The sequence below is a fragment of the Equus asinus genome, chromosome 7 (genome assembly GCF_041296235.1).
Source record: "Equus asinus isolate D_3611 breed Donkey chromosome 7, EquAss-T2T_v2, whole genome shotgun sequence".
NCBI classification, from domain to species: domain Eukaryota; kingdom Metazoa; phylum Chordata; class Mammalia; order Perissodactyla; family Equidae; genus Equus; species Equus asinus.
Genome location: NC_091796.1, coordinates 106,191,736 through 106,214,087, shown reverse-complemented (window position 1 = coordinate 106,214,087; position 22,352 = coordinate 106,191,736). Strand labels below are relative to the sequence as shown.

At 55.6% G+C, this 22,352-nt stretch overlaps 1 long non-coding RNA gene across 1 annotated transcript; it reads left to right on the top strand.

Annotated features, from left to right (window-relative positions):
* The first annotated feature begins 270 nt into the window (after positions 1 to 270).
* Positions 271 to 4,537, top strand: LOC106839697 (uncharacterized). The gene is made up of 3 exons (XR_011504893.1): positions 271 to 494; positions 2,595 to 2,680; positions 3,147 to 4,537. It is a non-coding gene; the product is annotated as an uncharacterized lncRNA (long non-coding RNA).
* Positions 4,538 to 22,352: the final 17,815 nt, after the last annotated feature.

Below are 22,352 nucleotides of genomic sequence, written 5' to 3'. Positions count from 1 at the left end.
AGGCGTCTTGTTTTATGGACATGGGGCAGGGTGGGTGCTGTTCCTCCTCTGCTTTGGAAAGCTCTTCGAGTGTCCACGAGCACCGATGACCCCGCAGCTGTGGCTTCATGGAGGAGAAAAGGCTGTGTTCAGGGCGTGCGGGCATCTGTGGCTCCAGGGGCCTCAGCTCTCACCTCGGACTTGAAACCCACGGAGGTGGGGCCGGCGTCAGCTGCTTTCAGTTCCCATGTGGGAGAGCCGGGCCCCTGGGGGGAGGCCAGGCAGGCTTCTGGGAGCAGGAAGTAAGCGAGAACGTCCTCGCTGGAGAGGCATCTTGGGGTTGGGGGGCCATGGCGGGGGGTCAGAGAGCCGGCTCTGAGCCCCCTCTTCAGCTTCTTCCCTCCTTGGCTCCCCTGCGTTTTGTTCTTGGATCCCAACACAGCAGGCATGCCCCCAGAAATAGGACGTGAGCTGTTTCCTCTCGGAGGCCTTTGAGGGCCCCACCGTGCAAAGATGTGAGTCATGATGTGGCCAGCTGTGGCTCTTCAGAGGCCTTCTCCATGACCATGGCTGGGGGTGCTGGCGCACAGTGGGTGCTCTGTAAACAAGTGGTGGAGGGTTAAGCCAGTCTGGGTGTGGCCTGCAGTTTATGCCCACCACTTGGGGCCTGGCAGGAAACGGCATTCTTCCCTGATTCGGGCTGCGACAGTGGAGTCCCTCAGGGCTGTCTTGTGCCTCCTTCCCTTCTCCCTCCACACATGTCCTGGGGAGGGAGACCCTGGCAGAGAGAGCCTGGCCGCACCGCAGCTCTCACATCCCTCCCTCCATCACTCTGACCTCGCTGACCAGCCAGAGTGCTGAGCTCGGGGCTCGCAGGGGCAGCTGCCCAGGGCCGTCTCCGCCTGGATGACCCACAAAACTTCAAACCTTGTTCCTCCCCCACTGGGCTCATCTTCTGCCCTGCCTGCCCAGCCCTCTGTGTTCCCACCTCAGACAAGGGCCCCCTCCCCCGCACATACCGGCTTATAAACCCGACTCACCTGCTCCCTCTCCTTCCACATCCTGTCTGTCACCTTGGCCCCCGATTCGATCCCCGCTCTACCTCATGTGTGTCTGCTCTCCATCCTCCCACCTGGCCAGGCGACCACCCCTCCTGTGAGTCTCCTCCAGCTGCCTCTTGCTCATCTTCTCACTGGGGCCAGAGTGAGTTTTCTAAACCACAGACCCCATCATGCCACCCCCCTCCCCTTGCTTAAAATCATTAGGTAGAGCCCGAATTTGAGGCCTTGTGGGCTGGGTTGTCTGGAAGCTGACACTGAAACAGAACTTGGGGTGTGAGGTGTTTATGGGGGATGGACATCTGAGAAAGGCAGAGGGCGGGAACAGGAGTGGGCGGAGGGAGAGGCCGAGCTGTGACACAGGTGGGACAGAGCCCATTAGATTGCCCCTTACTGGGCCACATGGCTGGGCCCTGAAAACGCGCCCTGCTCTGGTTCACCACCCTGGAAGGGCTGACTGCGGCAGAGCGCTCGCAGAAGCTGAGGTGGGGCCATTGGGGGCTGCCCACAGGGGACCATCTGACGGCCACCCTTCTGCACCTGGGTGGCCAGGCCTTCCTGGAAGGGACACTGGGCAACACATCTCCAGGCCTGCTGGGGTCTGCCGCTCAGACCCACTCCTCCATATGCACTCAGGGAGCAGCTCCTGCAGAATTCTGGCTCTCTCTTCCTGAGGGGAGCTCTGAGGAGGAAGCTCCTGGACACCACAGTTGGTCTCAGGGCCATGACTGCCACTCGTCCTGTCCCTCTTGGGTTATGCGTTCTCTATTCCGCTCACCCTCCGCTGTCAACTCTGCTGCTTCAGCGGCGCCCCTGGAGGCGAGACTCAGACCCTCCTTCCCGGGGGCCTGAGCCCCCGTCAACAAGCCTTTCGCAGGCCAGCATTGTTATACTTATTCCTCTATGTCACAATTGGCCAAGGAGGCACCAAGCGGCACCTGGTCACACACGTGTTCTTTCCTACCCCCATTGTGACCCGGGGGCCTACTTCTTCCTGTGATCAGTGGGTCGCTCCTGCCTCACAGGTCATTCTTCTTACCTGGAGACTCATAAACCTGAGATGCCCAACTGCCCAGGGGGCAGCAATATAACTCATTGGGACCCTTTGTGTGTCCCCTGGTGAAAGGGTGTCCCTTTGGGGAGTGAGGGTCTCTAGCCGCGTGGAGCCCCACGGTGGGGGAACGGGAAGTGCAAAGTCCCGGTGGATCGCTGGGGGTCCCCTGCTTCCGTCCCTTGGCTCCTGGACCCCTGCATTTGTTTACCTGCTGGAGACACAGAGGCACATAAAGGCGGATACCGTGTATATGCTGCATCCTGCAGGACGTCCCCATCCTTCCAGAGGCCTGGCCCCGAGCTGGAGCTACAGAGGCGCCCTTAGCAGACAGTTCCAACACTGTCGGGCCAGCAGCTTCTAGTGGTATGGGTCCTGTTGGTGATTTAGGGCCTCTCTTAGGGTGGCTGTTTGCTGGCGTCATCCTTTGTTCCTGCTCCCACATGTACATGATGTCTCTGCCTCAGAATTCCTTGCCCCTCATTTACCAATTTTTTTTCCTTCAGGATCCTAACCAACTGTCCAGGCCGCTCATCACCACTCCTGAGTCCATCTGTGTTCCAACCTCTGGCTGCTTCTCTTCCCACGCAAAGTAGGTGACCGCCTGTAGCTCTGCTGATTGCGAGGCCGCCTGGCGCGAGGGGGTGGTGCAGCTGTCATCTATTTCTGGCTTGCATTCACATGTTGAGCTGACCCATTCGTAAACTGCATTCAGGCATTTCCTTCTCCACGTGGGCATGGGCCTGGGCAGAGGGAGGGGTGCTGAGACGACACTGCTGGGTGCCATGGGGAGGTGGGAACCCGCTCCTGCAGTTCGCGCCCTCTGTTCCTCGGTGTCTGATCCTGGATACACCATTTCCATATGACGCTGAACTGCCACTTGGCCCATTAAATCTGGACTTGTTGGGTCTGATAGAACTCAGGATAAGCGGCTGATGGTGCGTGGTGTGACATGGTGTAACGGCCACTCGGTATAACATGGTCAGGCGTCCTGTCTCTAGTAGGACCAAAGGGCATTCCAGGAGTTGTTTTTCAAAAAGTGTGATTCTCTGTTGCAGGTGGCATGGCCTTGCTCTAGAAGTCCAGGGCCCTATGTTGTGAATGTCCAGCTCAGCAAGCGGCAAACTCCAATGACATCTTTTCCTGCCACCGATACCTCCACCCCGGTGAGGCTGCTGGATCCTATGGGCCAGGAGGCTGCCCGGCTGGGAGGTACAGCACAGCCTGTTCCTGGTCTGGCCCCTGCTCACAGCTGGCAGCCTTTTGCTGAGTCCAGGATGTGGGCTGTCCCCGCTCAGGGTGGAGTCTGTGCCTCTAGAACCAGAACCATCAGACACTGTGCTACCTTCTCCACGGATGAGGGGCGAGGGACAGCAACTTGTCTTTTACCTTGGGCGGATGGCCCTGCATGCCCCTGACCGCTGCATCCTAAAAAGGCTAAGGCTACGGCAGGCCCTGAGATGTCACGGGATTTACCTCCCCCCTCTGGAGCAGCCGGATCTTCCTGAGGCCTGTAGTGGTCCGATTCCCTTTCACTTATCTGGCTCAATCAACATGGTGCCATTGATGAAATTGATCACTATGATTTTCTGGGACAAGGTAGTCCAGACTCTTGGGTCTGTATAATGTCAGGGCAGGCGAGTTAGCATGGCCCCGGAGGAACTAGGCGTATGTTGTTCATTCCGCACGAATGGGCACTATTTCCGACTCCCTTTTTTGCTTGGGATAGAAAAGAACACATGTGTCAAGTCAGTGGCTGCATACCACGTTCCTGAGGCCGTGTTAATCTGCTCTAGCAAAGACACCACCCCTGGCACAGCCATGCCATCTGGGCATGTGGTCGTTTCTGTCTTCCCCAGGATCCTTTAGGTTTCTGCACAGGCCAGTTGAAGAATTAACCAGAGACGTGATGCGGACCAACACCTGCATCCTCCATCTCCTTAAAGGTGGCACTAATCTCTGTCATCCCCTCTCCTGGGAAGGGATATTGTTTCTGATTTATTATGTTGACCAAGGAGGGGTTAGTTTCAAAGGCTTTGATCGGCCTTCCCCACTCCCATAGCTCTTACCCCATGCACCAAGGCCCCAGTGTGGGGTGTGCACCAGTTGCTAAGTATGCCAATTCCAACTATCCATTTGGGAACAAAGAAATCAATTCTGGGTGCGTCTGAGGACCCCATGGCTTTATGGTATGCTGACCCTTGGATAGGACCCCGTTTATTACCTGGATCCCTGGTCCCCACTGTGGTAGGGCCATGTGACGCTTCGTGTTCCCTGGTCTCAGAGTCAGTTCAGGCCCCGCATCCAACAGTCCTCACAGCGTTTGGGTGCCCGTTCCCCCACTGTACTGTTAGCTACATGGCCATAGCTCCCTTTGGATGAAGAATTGGGGGAAACCTTACCATGTATACTTGCTATTATATTGTGGGGTCCTCCCTCCTTGAGACTCAGCCACTCTTAAGTCAATGAGTTTTGTGTCTAAAGATTGACTCAAGAATAGAAATCGGGCCAGGGGTCATGACTTCGTGCTGGGCACTGCCTCAGCCTCCAGTTGATCCATACCTGATGTCTTCTGTTGACATAAACCAAGACATGCCCTTGTCTGTTCTGTCTACTCTGGCCCTCAGGTCATAACTCTCTGCGGGGTGGGCTTCTGTGGCTGCCCTCCAACTGGCTGGTCATCGTGGTGATGGCAAAGCCCTGGCTGGTGGTGAATTAGTGCCACCACCTGGCCTTTATCGCTTGGGTCCTATGCCCCATACTATCAGCAGGCTGGCTCTGTGATAGCCTTTTCTGCCATCAGCCCTGGCTCCCTTCCAGAGGACAGCCACCACCAAATGTTTAGTGACGCTGGTGTCTTCAGATCTCGGTAGACGATGTGTCCTCTGGGCCTTTCCTCAGAACACTGTCACCTGGCGGCCCCCTGGCCTGACATAGTGTGTCCGCCCCAGGCACCCATTTCCTGGGGCCTTCGAGTCCCCCACTGTCTGTCATGGCAGTCCTGGCATTTCAGCTGCAATCAGAGTGGCCATCGCTGGTTCAGGCTCCCAGGAGCCACCTGATAGCGAGGCTGCACCACCTCCCAAGGCCTTGCCAGGAGGTAATCCTACATCTCTGGGACGCTGCTGAGTTAACAGACTCCTCCCAGAGCGTTCTATGTTCTGTGTCTCTGATCAGACGGGAGTCCCATGTGCTCCCCCGGGCCCTGCCGGTGCATGCTGGCTGCATCCTGCAGTCCCTTTGTGGTCCCTTATCTGGTCCAACGTGTCCTGAATCCTAGCCAGAAGCCTACCGGCCAGCGGGGAGGGTGGGCAGATCCCAAGGGGGCATGAGTTGCCCTGAGCGGGGCAGCCCTCTGTGTTGTTTCCCTTTGCAGTGTCACAGCTGTAAGCTCTTGTTGGAAGTGGGGGGGTCTATCTCCACAGGCTCGGGAGGGGGGGGTTCAGAGTCACTGGGGAGGGAGAGCCTTCAGGGTCCCTGTTGTCCTAGCTTTGGGAGAACGGCCCCCTCAGTCGGGCGTTTACTCTTCCATGAACTTTAGCCGCTCAGTCTACTGGGTCCTGGGCCGGGTCTGCGGCCTTCTCTGTCCTGCTTGTGGGAGGTGAGAGCCTCAGGGAGGCCTTCTGGGTTTCACACGGGCGTTCCATCGCTGTTACTCACCAGCAGCTGTTGTCACCTTTCCGGAGAGCACCGCGGTGCTTAGCAACAGCCACCATTCCCGATACCCTCATGTCTCCTGTGTCCTCCACGTGTCTCCACCGCGTGCTTGGTGACACCTGTCGGAGCTTCCCTCCCCCCCACCCCCGGGCTCTTCCTGGTGATGGCTGTCACACCTGTACCACTATGCCCCTGCTACCCTCTGGGGGGCCTCAGTGCCGGCCGTGGGGCCCAGTGCCGAATGACCTACCTCCCTGCCTTCTTGGGTCATGCACCATGCCAAATGTCTCGGGTTGGCTTGTCTGGAGGTAGGTGCTGAGATGGATTTGGGGGGCAAGGTGGTCATCAGGGTCGACACCTGTGAAAAGGAGGGGGAAGAAGTGGGTTTGGACAGAGGCAGGAGCCAAGCAGACAGAGGCTCCCCCACGTCCTCGCGCCGGCCCTGGGTGCGGGCTTCCCGGGCCGTGTGGCCTGGGTGGGTGGGCAGAGGAGCGGTGGCTGGAGGCCCCTGCTGACCACCTCACCTGCGGGAGGGTGGGAAGTCCCTCCTGGAACGGGCCTGGGGACAGCGTGTCGCATGCCTGCATGGAGCCCCAGCGCATTGCACGGAGTCCCACCTCCACCTTTCCCGTGACCTCTCGGCTGCGGACATGTTTCCGTTCCTCAGACAGTGTCCTCTCTCCTGCCCTGCCTTTGCACACCCTCTTCCCTCTGCACAGTGCTCCGCACCAAGGCAGCTGGCCAACACTTTCCCGTCGTCCCTGTCGGCTTGCACTGGGGGGCGCTCTCCCGACCCTGCGTGGCGGGTCTTCCCTGTTGCAGCCCCTGCTGCACGGAGCCACAGGTGCTCCGATTCCGTCTGTCTTCTCCGTGGGCCTGAGCTCGGTGAGGGCCGGCGTTGTGGCGGCCTTGTCTCCCCTGTATCCCCAGCAGGGAGCACAGTGCCTGGCCCGGGAGGCGCTCAGCCCATGTTGCTGAAGCCAGCACTGAACCCCTCTGGGCGGGCTGCATCAATGCGCGTGATTTTACCTCACCCTGATCACCACCCTGGAGAGGGTAAGGGGACCCCACTTTACACGTGGGGAAACTGAGACCCTGACCTCCCAGTGCCTGTGGTGAGGCCACATTGCATAGAGGTGAGTCAGGCTGCACCCTGCACAGCCTGTGCAGGTGCCGGGGGCCTCTCTTCGCATCCCCGTGCCCAGGGGTCCATCCCAGGGATGAACTGCAAGCCTTGGCTTCAGGCTCTCTTTGACAGACCCCCCAGCCCAAACTGGTTTTGTCCTTCGAGTGCCAGATGGGGAAAAGCTACCCATGGAACTGTTTGGTCCTCTCTCGGGGAAGGCAGCTGGGGCTACGGTCTGGATGCTGGAATACTGGCATCCATATTATATTGGGATATTGGTGTACTGGGTTTTCTGAGGGGTGGAGGATTTGAAGGAGGCCTGGCAGCCTATGTGGGGGTCTGGCCTCTGTCTCCTGATGTAGCCCCCTGATGGAGCTGACCGGGGGGGCTGACCTCCTTCCTTGGAGCAGTCACTGCCTCCCACCTGACCCCCAACAGCCAGATGGTCTCAGGTGCAAAGTGCTTTCTCTCCAGGCTGTGATGTGTCCTCTAGCCACTGTTTGGTCCTCAAGAGAAGGTGAGCTGACTTGCTTCCAGGGGCTCCAGGGACCCACCCTCCACCCTCCCAGGTTCTTGGTCCCCATCCTGTGTGACCTTGGGCAACAACCCCTCCCCGCCCCAACACACACACACTTTGAGTCTCTGCAGCCTCATCTGTAAACTGGGGCTAATAATGCCCGTGCTGCTGAGAAAACGCATGAAAAGTATCAGGCTAATTCCCACACACACAAGGTAATTCCCAGAGCTGCTAGAATCTTCTCCCTTGAAAGAGGAGAAAGGATTTAGTTATTTGCATGAATAAAGTGGTTTGCTCTGGGAGTGGGTGACTTCTCTTTACCTTGGAGCTGGAAGAGGGTGTGGGGTGCTGGTGACTGCTTTTGGGGGGTCACTGGGGGCAGCTAGGAGCCTGCCACAGTGCCTGCAGCCCCGCTTCAGTGCCCTACTGCTCTGGGTCAAGCACTGCCCCCTCTTGGCTTTGCAATCCGCCCTCCCCCCTTCCCAGATGTTCTCGGAGAGACAGGGAAATGGCCCGGGGCAGCAAGCAGGCAGCCACTGGATGCTGTCCCAGCTGTGGGATCGGCTCACCCAATGGCCTTGGGCAACTCACTTCTCCTCCCAGGCCCTCATTTTCTCTGGCTTGGGAACCTGGGAGTATGGGGAGAGATGGGTTGGAAGCTCTAGATAAGCCCTTAACCTTTCCAACCTTAATTTCCTCGACTCTAAAACGAGGATATGAAAGTGCCTGCCTCCTAGGGGTGTTGTGCAATTAAATGAGATGATGCCGTGTCTGGCACACAGTAAGCTCTCAGTAAATGTGAGTTGGTATGAGCATGCCTTTAGTCATAATTGCACACGTCACATTTGCAAAAGGGAGGCCAGCATTGGTGGGGATGGGAGATACAGGACTGCGCCAGCCTCCTCGTGGGCATGCAGACTGGTGTGGCCATTCCGTAGAGACGACGGGCAAATGATCCATGTGCCCGCCCTGTGTGCAGCATTCCACTTCTGGACATACCCCAGTGGGGTTCTGAGCCACCCCGCCAGGGGCATAGACCAGGATGTCCATCTCAGAGGGGTTGGTAGGGGCAGGGTAGGGGGGGTAAGACATGCCCCATGGAAACTGAGCAGCAGCTAGAACCAAATGGACACAGCAACACAGATGGATCTTAGAAACACTGACCCGAACAGAAAAAGTAAGAGAAAGGATGTGAGCTACCACACAGCGCTGTTTATGTAAATTGAGACGGCATGCAGACGGAACGTGCAGACCAGTGTGTCTGAGCACAGGCAGTCAAAATGGTGCTCCGTGGATGCAGGGCCAGCGGGCCTCTGGGTGGGGCGGGCAGGAGAGCCCCTCAAACAACAAGCCGAGGGCTGCGCACAGACCAGCAACGACCACGCACTGTGAACGGGGGCGGTGGATGAAGTCAACCTTCTGCAACTGATGTTGAAAGAGTAACAAAAGAAAGAGAGAGGAAGAGAGAGGGAGAGAAGGAAGGAGAGAGAAAGAGAAGGAAGAAAGGAAGGAAAGGAGGGAGGGAATGGGAGAGGGAGGGAAGAAGGAAGGAAGGAAAGAAGAAAGAAAACAAAAAGAAAAAAGACAAACGCCCAGTCAACTATTCTGTATTAGTGCTGGCAAGGGATTTTGGCTGAGGGCTGTGGTGGAGGCAGCAGCTAAGTTGCCCCAGGGACCCTCAGTCACGTCCTATAGACGACCCTGCTGACCATAGCTGGAAGAAGATATCCACCCGGCTGTTTTTAACGAGAGCTATGTCCCTTTGTGTCCCCATCTCTAAGCACAGAGACTTTTATTGGGATCGTTGTCCCCCTTTTACAGTAGAGGCAGCTAAGCCTGGGGTGGGTGGGGTGACCCCAGGTTGCACATCCACAGGGGCGGGAGGGCGCAGGAGCCCCAGCCCAGCGCTGACTCAGCAGTGGCCTGGCTTGCCCCCTGCCGCACCTGGCAAGGCTGCAACCACACCCCGGGCAGCTCCGCTGCATCCCTACCCTGAGTGCGCCCCCTCTGAGCCGTGAGCATTCATCTGAGCCTAAGCAACCGGCACACTCGACGAAGCCCGTCAGCACGCGTGTGTCCCGGGCAGCTCGCTGGAGGGGACTTTGGTTTTCACTGTGGCCCCAAGGCCCCGCGTGAGCCCCCCGGGCCTTTGGCATCGCAGGGGACCATTCGACGACGCGTGGACAACAGTTTTAGCAGCGAGAGTGTTTATGGCCTCGGCGTTCTTGGAAAACGCAGATCCCCGTGACCTAAAGCTGCCACAGCACTGAGCCCAGCACCTGGCCCCCATCTGGGGAATCCTCTGGATTCTTTCAACTCCACCAGCACCCCTGCCTCCTGCCTCCAGCTCCTCCAGGCCTGTCTGGAGCTCCTGCTACCTGTAAGAAAACACCCCAGCTCTTCGTCAGGATGCTGCAGCCCCTGCCCTGGCCCAGGTCTGAGGGCTGTCACCTCGTCTCCCCCATCACCTTCCCTCACCTGAAGGCCCCAGGCCAGCTGTCCCAGAATGGCACCAACGGGCCGAGGCAGGCCTGGCGCAGCCCTCCACCCCCAGGCCTGTGCTCTGGATGTTCCCACCCTCTTTGATGGATCAACTGACGCTTCCCTTTGGGTGGAGTTGGCCGGTTCATCCAGGGGCCTCGTTCACCAGTCCCCCCAGCTTGGCGTAGGTTGGGGCAGAACAGCCAACAGCAGACGCAAGACGACTTGCCAGGAGGGTGGGGACGCCCCTTCTCTGCTGAATGAATGCCTGCAGCTGAAGGGGAGAAATGCTCAGGGCTCCTTCCAGGGGCCAGGGATGGGTGGGGCAAGCCTGGCAGAGAAGCTTCGGTGACACCGCATAGGACCAGGTTGTGGGGTCCGTGCCCGGGCAGAGCCCCCAAGGCTGAGGCTGAGACAGAGCTTGGGGGCACGGATTCCTTTGGGAAGTGGCCCAGGGCTGTGAGTGGGGTTGGGGGTGAAACGGGAGGTGGGGACACCACCTGCAGGTGCCAGCTGCTCAGGCCCATGGAGTCCTCTGGGAAGCTGTGGCGAGGTCTTAGGATCATGTGTCTCCAAGGAAGGGGGAGCAAGTCCTGCAGGGGTCAGAGGTCACCCACAGGGTGCGAACTGCCTAGCACTCTGGGTTGACACACATGATGCCAAGTGGGTTTCCCGGGAGGAAGCCCGGAAGAGAGGCTGGGGGGCTCCCGAGGTGAGGCACCGTCAGGTGGCCCCAATGCAGGAGAGCTGAGGCCTGGGGGCTCATGACCACAGCTGTGGCCGGAACAAGAAGTGACCCGAGAGGGTCTCAGGAGTTGCCCAAGATGGGCCCTGTGCTGCTTTGTTTATTTATTTTTAAAAATAACTCGTTCTACCATTGAAAGTTTGGGACATACGAACAGTATAAAAAAAGACATAAGGATGGTCTGCCATTCCACCCACCAGAGAGAAGCGCAGTTGATGCTTTAGCGTGCTTCCTTTCGATCTTTATTCTCTGTACGGGTGCGCCTTGGCAGCCATGGTGGTCTAGTGGCTACGGCTCGGCGCTCTCACCACCGCGGCCGGGGTTCATCTCCCGCTCAGGGGACCACCCCACCCGTCTGTTGGTTGTCATTCTGTGGCGGCTGCATGTGGCTGTGATGCTGAAAGTTATGCCGCCAGGATTTCAGGTGCCAGCAGGGTCCCCCGTGGTGGGCAGGTCAGTGGCGCTTTCAGGTCAAGACAGGCTAGGAAGAAGGACCTGGCCACCCACTTTCGAAAAAACTGGCCATGAAAACGCTATGAATGGCAGTGGAGCATTGTCTGATACAGTGCTGGATGGCACAAAAAGACTGGGCAGGGCTCTGCTCGCCAGGAGTGGGAATTGGCTGGACGACACTAACAACAGTGCGAGCTTCACACGCAGGCATCGATGTGTGTAGCGGAGACCAGCCGCTTTTGTAATTTTGTATATTGATCGTGGGTTTTATGCAGCTTAATTCTTCCTTTGACACTAATTTCCACGTTCGGTTCCGCTTTTTCTTTGCCTTCTTTAGATGCTCACTTCTCTGACAGCGTGGGCACCTCCTGGCCGTCTGTCAACACTGGTCTCTCATCTGAGACCTTCCCACTGGCCACCCTGCAGAGATGGTGTGATTGCTGCTTACAATGGTGAGGCTTTCCCGCTGCTGGTCTACACGTCTGCCGTTCCAGCCCGCTGGACCGCAGGCTCCAAGGGGCTGGGGCTGTCCAGCGGCGGCACTGTAAGAAATAACTGAGAAAAATGTATGAAAAGTGTCAGAATAATTGTTGGCACAGAGCAGATGCCAGAGCTATTAGCTTCCCCACTTGAGAGAGGAAACGGATGTAATTGTTTGCATGGGGCAAAGTGAGTCTCACTCATTTCTCTGTTTCAGTGCCTAGCATGGACCTTGGCATACAACAGGCACTCAACAAATGTTTATTGACTGGGTAAGCATAGCCACAGTGTATCAGACAGACTATTGCAAACAACTCAGACTAGTTTAAACAAAGAATGGCTTCCAAAACTGGGAAGCCCATGTGCAGCTCTGGCTTCAGGAACAGCTGAATCCAGGAGCTCAACCTGTGTCACTGGGCCTCAGTTTCTCCCTTTTTCCATCCCCTTGCTTGCCTCTGTCTTGGCTTTCTGCACAGAGGAGACAAGAAGGCCTGAAAGCTGTGTTTTTGTTACAGTTTATGATCACAGCTAAAGAGGAGACACCTCCCAAGGGTCCATATAGCAAATTTCCAGGAAGTTTGAAAGGCTGGGCCTGGGTCGTGGACATTGTTCTGTGGCTGCCAGGGATCAGCCCCCTCAAGGCACATTGAATGCTTCTCCTATAAGAAAAGAAAGGGCTTCATTATTGAAAGATGGGGAGGGGTGCTGGACAAAATGAAAACCACATGGGGCAATTAAAATGTGGAGTGTAGCACACAGATCATTGGGATGGGGTAGCAATAGATTTCTCCGAACTATCTGTAATGGTGACCCCAAACTCATTCTTCCCTCCATGAAGGGAGTCATCCCAATCCCAACATCCTACCAGTATGTGATTTGTTCTGGACAGTCACGTGACCCAGTTCTGCTGGGGGCCTCTGGGAAATTCCCACCCCCCCACCCCCACCTCCCACAGTACCCTAAGAAGAGATGCTTCCTCTTCTTCCTTGGGCATTGTTGGGCCTGAGTGTGAACCAGAATGGCTGCTGCCATCTTGCCACCAGCTCTGAGGGCAGGAGAATGAGGGTCTTCCAGGACCCCAGCTCCCAAGGCACTCACGTTGCGCCCCACAGCCCTCCCTGCTCCTGGCTAACCGGCAGGAAACCCGTCTGAATTGGAGTCAGCCGTGACTTGAGGCAGAAACCACCCTAATTGATAACAGCTGTCATGTTTTCTGTGGCACCGAACAGAACTGAGACTTATGTTTCACAATTTACTAGCTGAGTTCATGAGCTTTTGACAGCTCCGTCTCATTTCCGGAAGTTATAAAAATGTTTCTCCTCTGGGAATAGGGGCTGCACGTGCGCCCCATCCTACAACCTGGGTGAAGAAGGAGTTTTGCAGCACAGATGGGGTCCCTGAGACGTGTAAATCATATTTATGTGAAAGGAATCCCATTTCTTTATCGACTCTTGTTGAATTTCGCAGATGCCGAAATCAGCAGACCTAATGAAACTGCAGCCTGTCCTTCTCCAGGCTCCGGAATATTTAAGTGAAGGGGAAACAAAGAGGCTGGGTGACGTCTGAGGGCTTGGGTAAGGGATCTTGGTCTCGTTAATGACTTCAGTTCCAGGGCCCACCCCAGAGTGAGGGGTCACTGAAATATTTGTTGAGTTGATTGTCTTCCCCATTGCAACCAATTAGACTGTTGAACTGGGTGGATGGATGGGTGGGTAGGTGAGTGGGTAGATGGATGAATGAATGGATGGATGGGTGGATGGGTGGGTGGATGGACGGATGGGTGGATGGCGGGGTGGATGGATGGATAGACGGATGAACGGATGGGTGAACCGATGGATGGATGAGTGGATGGATGGGTGTGTGGATGGATGAGTGTGTGGGTGTGTGGATGGATGGACGGATGGGAAGGTGGTAGATTTTGGATGGTTGGATAGATGAGTGAAACTTCCTGCACCAAGCTCTGATTTGGGAAGATGTTCAGACCTGGCTCTGGCTCTTCTAAGGAAGCCCAACATTTTCGCCTCTAATCAAGGAAGGCATGTGCCCTCACACACATTGCGAGCTCTGGCATTTTCAAAGAGGGGCAGGTGAGAATTCATTTTGCTGGTTCAGGGCCAAACAACCACACCTAGATGCTTCCCAGGGTCTGCTCTGGGAGTCTGGGCTGGGTGTGTGGCTGTAGGCCTGTGTGCGCCTGGGTCTCTGTGTAGACTCCCCTGTGTGTGCACACTTGCTTGTGCGTCGTCTGCCTGCTTGCATGTGCATGTCTCTATGTATGTGGCAATGAGAAGACCCATCTGAGTGAGGGTGCGGTGTGTGCCCCCCGAGCTTCAGAAGTCCCGTGGGACGTGCCGCTTGAGCCTTCTTCTGCAGGGCCTGCTCTGCCCTAAACAGAGACTGTCTTCAAGGCTCTGAACTCTGTGTGTCCCAGATCCACTTACATCCAAATAACCAGAGTTCTCTGCACCCTGCGGGCAGCCAGGGGCTGTTTCTGGATGTCTTGAAACAAAAAGCTGGGCTGTGCACTGTCAGAAGCCACCACGGCCACGGAGGAGGGCTGTTTTGGGGTAGAGGGTGGGGGTGGATCTGCGAACCAGCCCTGGTTTGGGGATGGGGGTGGCACCTCTCAGTTCCGGAAGCCTTTGCTGTCGGCTCCAGCATTGGCAGTTCTGGGAGGGCCCAGGTCCCCCCTCAATAGGGCAATCGTTCCAGTGCCTCTGACTGATCCCCCCACCTTGGGTCCTGGGGACCCCTGATACTCAGGGATGCTATAAATCCCACCCTAACTCCATGGTTCTCTTGGAGCCCTGGCTCTCCCTGATTCACTTTCCCCCAACTGCCGGGCCATGGCTAGGACACGGGCCTCTGCGCAGATGCCAGATGCCTGCCACAGACTCCCACCATCTTCTGTCTGCCTTCCCCAACTGCAGCCGCAATGAGCCCTCTAATGGGCTGTCTAAAACCCCGTTTAGATGTTGGGACATCTTGCTGAGAGGCCAGGGCGGGCCTCCATAATGGTGGCTGCAACCTTTATCAAGCACTTGCTATGTGAACCGTGTGGGTGACACCCACAACCACCTTAGCAGCTGCGTGCCACTTTCAACTCCATTTTCAGAGAAGAAATCAAACCCAAGAGGGGTGAAGTCACTTGCCCAAAGGCCACACAGCTACAAGTAGGGGAGCATAGATTTGAACCAATATCCAGGGTCCGGGCTCTGAACAGCCCACATACGCACCCACTCTCCTGCCCTGCCCCAAATGCCCCCTCCACATTGCCCTCCCTATTCTGTCCACGTCTCTGAGAAACGACTGTCGCATGGGGTGAAGCCATTCTGTGCCGACCCACCTGGGCTCCATGTGAAGACTGCTCTGACCGAGACGTCTCTGTGTCTCTGCCTAATGGAGACTTCCACACTAGCTCCTCCAGCCTGACCAGTGGGGGGCCAAGACCCAGCCCCCCATGAGGCACAGACACCAGGAGATGTGGGCAGGACGGGGTTGACCCTGAGTGGTTCCAAATGAACTGAGTGTAATGGGACAGGGAAACGTTTCCCAGCCGGGAGCTGGCCCCTGAAACGCAGGGCTTTGCACCCACCTTCACGCCCTTGACGTTGTACGCTCTGCAGTTATTTGCTTAATTAAGACTGGCCCCTCCTTGCCGTGTGACACAGGATCTAGGGGTCTCAGGAGCTCCCAAGCTTATCTGTTTATTGATGGGGGACCCATTTCTCCACGAAGACAAACCAATTATGGGCGGGGAAAGAAAGTTTGCCTGTAAAGAAAAACGCTTTATCCTTCCACGAAAAAGAGGAGAGAAGCACCCTGTGACGGCTCCTCTCACAAGCCCAGAACTTCGGAGAATGTTGTCTCCACTCCCATCACACTCACCGCACACCCGACTTCCCGAGGGATGAGTCCTGCAGTGACTTCCCTGTGCCCTTCCTACTCCTGCGCTTCAGAAAACCCCACTTATTTACCGTTTTTCTTCTATGAGTGCTGCTCCCGCCTCTGCTCCTAGCTGGGGGCTGCAGCGATGGGAGCCATGAGCGGGGGTCTGGGAAAAGTGTTGCATCCGGGCTCAGCCCGCTGGTGGTAGGTGACCCTGGCCCTCAGCTCTCAGCTCAGGGCGTCCCCTGTGGGACGCAGGGCTGGGATACACTTCTCGCCCAGCCCTTCCTGCTCAGGCATCCAGACTATTTATAACTCCTGGAATTATTTGCTGACACCCGCCGGCTGCTTTTCCTTCTCAAGTGGCCTGTGCAATATCTGGAAGAATGAAAGGCAATAAAAAAGATTCCTTCTGTAAATGATTTATTTCTAGATGTGTCACGGCAATTGCAAACACTTCTGACATCCGGAAGCCTTTAGACCCAGGCTGTATTGTTGAAATCAGGTCTCACGGAGGAGATCCGAGATTGACTGGCGTGTGGGGGCGGGGGGCCGTGTGGGTAATAATCCTCACGGCACAACCGTGTGACAGCCGACATCTGTCTGGCCCCTGGGTCCAGGTGCTGTCACATGCACCTTACTTTACCAGCTCCACAGTCCTCACTGTAACCCTAGGATGGAGGTGCCACTATTATTTTTTTTACAAATAAAATAATTTTTTTTACAAACAGAACAATTCTTTTTACAAATAAGGAAACTGAGGCACAGGGAGACCATGACTCGTCCTTGGCACACAGTTCCTAAGTGGTCAGGCAGGTAGTCGTCCTGGGCGATCTGGCCCCGAGACTGTGTGTGGCATTCTTTCCCTCCAAAGGGGAGAGAGCTGGGCTTGAGCGTCCCAAGCCCAGAGTTCAAATCCTGCCTCTGCTGCAGAATTTCTGGCAGCATGAGCTCGGGCTTGGCATCTGGAAGTCTCTGCTGCAGGAATCCTGCCTCGCTGGGCTCTCTGAGCTTCGCCGATCTGGGCCAGCTGTCGGGCTGTCTGCGGGGCAGTGGCCGCAGGACCGGGACCTGTGACATTCCTCCCAGGCCCTCAGGGCTGCCTCTGTTTTCTCCTGAACAACGAAAGTCGTGCTCTGGGACCCAGCTCTCTAGGAGCTGCCCTGCAGATGCACCCCATGTGACAAGAGCATCTGTTTCCAGCTGGGAGGTTCTGCGGGGTGGGGTAGAGGAACAGGGGCTCCGGGGGCTCCAGGAGCAGCAGCTTCCCTGGGATCCTGGCCGGCCCAGGAAAGGGGAAAGGGCTCGTGGCCTCAGGGCAGGTTCTGGGTGGGAATGTCAGCTTCTCTGGCTCCAGGCTGTCTACCCACCCCTTGCACAGATGGGAACGCCGAGTCCGGGGAAGGCAGGGGCTCGCCACACTGACGTTAGTGGCAGCAATTGGTTGAGAGCCCAGTGCAGCCTCTCTTGACTCAGTAATGGTGACATCTAGAAATATTGCCACCAACCACGTTCACTGAGTTCTTGGGCATTTTACAGGCCCCAGCTTGTTCAGTCCTTACACACTCGGTGAGGCAGGCAGTGCCACCCCCATTTCCCAGAGGAGGAAGACTGAGGTCCGGGGAGATTGGGACTGCTTCTGCCTTGCACGTTTCATTCTGAGCTTGTGCAGGTGTCCTGAGCTACTCCCCAAGCTGAGGGTCTTGTTTCATGTTGTTCCCCGCCGGTTTCTCATCCCTGCTGCCCACCCAGCATCCAGCATGCAGCCGAGCCTTGACCCTGGGAGCCTTTCCCCATGGGAAGATCCCGGGGTGCTTCATCTGCACAGGGCAGAGGCTGCAGCCGCAGAAGCTCCCAGTGCAGGTCTCGGCTAGTGGCCTCTGCCCAGGCTCAGAGAAGCGGTCTGAGATTCCTCCTTACCCATGTCTGCATGCTACATAACCTGAGTGCAGGTGGCCTGGGGCTCACGGCGTGGAGCCACCTGGGCCCATGTCAAGGGTGGTTGTGGAGCCAACTCCAGGACTCCATCCGGGGCCCCGATGGTGTGGTGATTCACCTCTTATTGTCTCTTCCTTTGGCTCATCCAGGAGTGCTGGAAGTTTGTAGAAACAAGACACAAGGGCAGTGGGTTTGGGGAGGGTGGTACCTATTCTGGAAAGGAAGTGCCAGCCCCCACAGCCCAGCACACAATCACCTGGGCTTGACTGGGACGGAGTTTCTAGGATGTTAGGCAGAGGGGTAAACGCAGTTAAGCCCGCCTCGGGACCCCACTTGCCTGGGGGGATCCCGGCTCTCCCTCTTCCTGGTTGGGTAAGGTAACCGCCAGCGCCTCCTTGTCCCCATCTGCAAAATGGGAATTATAATGGCGTCTTCTTCAGGGAGTTGCTGTGAAGGTTCATTTGGGGAGCCCGTGTGAGGTGGTACTCTGGGGGGCCCGGCCTTGGAGACCATGTGCCAGCTCTCAGGGGCGGGCTCCTCCGTGCCCGCCTCCTGGATCAGGAGGGCCCCTCGGAGATGCCCTCCGCGTGGCTGTGGCCACAGGGGCCTCCAAGTGCTGAGGCTTCTCTGCTTCGTTGGGAGGCGGAGTGGACAGGCGAGGGCATGCTGCCCTTCATGTTAAATTATGAAGCATCTAAAACGCAGGGAAGAGTGCAGAGAAAAACACAACCGTGACTGCGGCCATGACCCAGATTCAACGCAGAGCAACATTTATTTTTGATTTTTAGACATGAAACAAATGTTCGATATGGCTGGAGCCCCCTTGTTCTCCCTCAAAACTCACCCTCCCCCACCCCCAGAGACACCTTTCGAGGTCACTTTCCATCTCTCCTGCGTGCGTTGTGATGTTGTCGCTGTGTCTGTGTGTGCACGTCCGTAAACATATTTTAGATAATCGGTGCACTTTCCATACACACGGCATGGTTTTGTACACACGCTTCTGCAGCTCGCTTTTTCTGCTCCCTGTAATTTTCTTTATTGAGGTAAAATTCACATAACACAAAATGAGCCATTTTAGAGTGTGCATCTGAGTGGTATTTAGTGCAGTCACGGTGTTGTGCAGACTCCACCTCTATCTAGTTCCAAAACATCTTCATCGCCCCCAGAGGGGACCTCACATCCATTAGCAGTCGCTCCCCTCCCCCGCTGGCAGCCACCCATCTGCTGTCTGTCTCTGTAGATTTCCTCTTCTGGATGCTTCATACAAACAGAGTCACACAGAATGGCCCCAGTGGGCTCCTGAGGTTTGCCGTGGTAAGACGGGTGGATCTAGTTCATTCATTACAGCTGAGGAAGGAAGGGGTCTGTTGCTCTGTAAGTCACTCACCTGCCCGCCTGCCCTGTGTCCTTACAGGGTTTCACCGGGGGGAGGGACCTCCCGGTGCTCCTGAGGACAATCCCCATCCAGGTGTTCTTACCTGATGCTGCATAATGGGGCACCCAGAATGTGGTGCTTAAAACAATTGTGTTATCATTTTCCTGCCTCTGGGGCGGACTGGGCACAGCTGCGCAATCTCTCTGTTGGTCTCGTTCAGATTGTCTCCTGCGGGCAGATCGTGGCCAGCACGATAGGCTCAGGGGACGCAGGAATGGCCGGGCCTCTCCCCCTCTCTGGCAGGGTAGCTCGCCCCTTACATGGTGGCTCTGGATCCCAAAAGCATGAAAGCAGAAGCTGCCAGGCCTCCCTAAGGGCTGGACGCAGATGCCCAGACTGTCCCTTCCATTGGTTAAAGCCAGTGACAGGCTGGCCCAGAGGCAGAGTGGGAGGGGCCACACCCAGAGTGGTCCCGGGGGCCATCTCTGAGGACCAGCCCCGAACTGGGATATGGGGCTCCAGATGGGCTTCCTGAGTCACGGTGTGAGCACGGCCAGTTCCTGTGACGTTGTTGAGTTCTCCAAAACTCGTCTCCTGCGGGGTCCCAACAGGGCAGAGCCTTGATCCTGGGGCTCTCAGCATCAGCATCCTCACAGGTTGCCAAGCCGGGTGGGAAGTGGTATGGCATTGTGGTTTTGGTTTGCGTTTCTCAGATATCTAGTGAAGGTGCACTAGTTTCCTGTCACTGCTGTGACAAATCACCATAATTTAGTGGCTTAAAGCGGCACCAAGGTGTTCTCTTACAGTTCTGGAGATCAGCGATCTGACGCGGGTCTCCTGGGCTGAAATCAAGTGTTGGCAGGGCTGTGTTCCTTCTGAAGGCTCTCGGGGAGAAGGCATTTTTTTTTCCCCTTTTCCAACTTCTAGAGACACCTGCATTCCTTGGCTCATGGCCCTTCTTCTTTGTTCAAAGCCAGCAGCATAGGATCATCCAGTCTCTCTCCTCTGATCTTCCTGCCTCGCTCTCATAAGGACCTTGTGAGGACATGGGGCCCCACAGGAAAATCTGGGATCGTCTCCCCATCTTGAAGTCCTTAATTTTGTCACACCTGTAAAGTCTCTTTTATTATGTAAGGGGACACATTCACGGGGTCTGGGGAGTAGGACGTGGGTATCTTTGGGGGCCATTCTGCCCACCACGGGCGGGTGGCCTCACATGTTCGTTGCTGTCCTCCTTTTTTCTTTGGGGGACTGCTGGCTTACACTCTTTGCCCATCTCTCTATTGCATGTAGAAGTTCACTGTCTGTATTTTCTGTCAGCTATATGTGCCAAAGGTATGCTTCCAGGCTCTGTGTTGTCCTTTTTTAACTGCGAGGGCACCAGCAGGAAAGAACTGGCACCCTCAAATGGGCAGTCTGAGGAGAGTTTAATAAAGAGACTATTTGCCAAGGTGCAGGGAAATCAGCAAAGGACGGTGCAGTACCCAGGCTGGCAACACCAGGAGCCATCGCGACACCTAAGCCTGAAGGGGAGAAGAGCGGGAGGCTTCCTGGATTGAGAGGTGGAGGGTCGGGCAGAGAAAGCCCCTGACAGGAGCAGTGGTCTCAGACACAGCCCACCCATGCCCACCCTGCCACAGGCATCGGGGAATAACTCTCCTGGCCTCAGGCTCCCCCCACCCTTGCAGTTCCTGCCGGGGCCTCCGGAGATGGAGAGCCCTGACAGGCCACGGAGGGCAGGCTGCAGCCGGCAACACCAGGTCGAGTCCCGGCTGTGTTTATAGCATCTTTGGTTACAGAGAAGATTTTAACTTTGTCATATAGCAATATTTCCTCTATGTTTGCTTTCTCATTTTTAAATAGGAAAATTTCCCGTATCCTAAGAACATAGAGATATTCTTTTTCTAAGCTTCTGTGTGTGTGTGTATATATATATATATATATATATATATTTAAATTATGGTATAAAACACGTATAACATAAAATTTGCCATTTTAACCATTTTCAAGTGTCCAGTTCAGCGGCATTAAGTACGTGTGCATTGATGTGCAACCATCACCACCATGCATCTCCAGAACTCTTTTCATCTTGCAAAACTGAAACTCTGTCCCCATTAAACGCTAACTCCCCATTGTCCCCTCCCCCAGCCCCTGGCACCCACCATCCTACTTTGTCTCTGAATTTGATTACTCTGGGTACTTCACGTAAGTGGAATCATACAGTATCTGTCCTTTTGCGACTGGCTTATTTTTCTCAGCATAATGTCCTCAAGGTTCATCCATATTGTAGCCTGTCTCAGAATTTCCTTCCTTTTTAAGGCTGAATAATATTCTATTGTATGAATATACCACATTTTTGTCTATCCCTCCATCCATTGACAGAGACTTGGGGTGCTTCCACTTTTGGCTGCTGTGAATAATGCTGCTATGAACACAGGCGTGCACAGATCTCTTTAAGATTCTGCTTTCAATTCTTTTGAGTGCGTACTCAGAAGTGGAATTGCTGGACCACCTGGTAATTTTATGTTTTATTTTTTGAGGAAATGCTGTATTATTTTCCACAGTGGCTGGACCATTTTGCGTTCCCACCAGCAGAACACCAGGGCTCCGATTTCGCCACATCCTCACCAACACTTGTCATTTTCAGCTTTTTTTTTTTTATGGTAGCCGTCCTAACAGGTGTGAGGTGGTATCTCATGGTGGCATAGAGATGCTCTCCTACATATTCTTCTAGAAGTTGTAACAGTTTGCTTTCTTTACTCAGATCTTTTCCCCACTGGCAGTTTAGCTTTGTGTGGGCCAGGGTTACAGCGTAATTTCCTCCTCAGTGGTCCTCACTCCCACAGACTGCGGACACCTGCATCACGTGTTCTTCCCACAGGGGCGTGAGCCTCCTTCTCTGTTCTGTCATCTGTTTGTCTCTCCTGGGCCGACGTCTTCCTTTATTATCATCACTTTGTAAATTGCTCTATGCCCTTACTGTGGCTGTGGCAGGATGTATTTTCCAAAGACAGAATGATGCATTCCCCCAGTGTGACGCTGGCATGCCTCCCATTGGATGCTGGGGGTCTCTGTCCCCCCGCCTCCAGCAGGCAGGCTTCTGCAGCTACCCAGACAAGCAGCATCTGCAGAGGGGGTGCTGTGTAACTTCCTGAGTTGTCGAGATGCCATGCACTTGTGCCTTCTTCTGTTGGGGCTCATGCTCTTGGATCCCTGCTGACATACTGTGATGACGCCCAGGGTGCACCGAGGGACCGCATAGAGGGATTTGAGCCATAGGCCCAGAAGTCCCCAGCTGCAGCTGGCCATAACCACCAGAAATGTGAGTAAGGAAGCTTTTGAGACAACACCAGCCCCAGCAACAGCCCAAGAGACCCTGGGCAAGAATCGCCCAGCCGGCCTCCAGAACTGGGAGAAGTGAGGAGAACGTGACCATGGTTTGGAGCCGCCAGGTTTGGGGACATCCGTCCCACAGCAGTGGATGACCGAAACACTGAGCTTGTTTTTCCTCATAGCATTTTTTACTCTTCAATATTGATTTGTTGATTAGTACCATCCAGAGTTTATCTGTCCATTATTGTCCCCCCACCTTGAATGGGAGCCG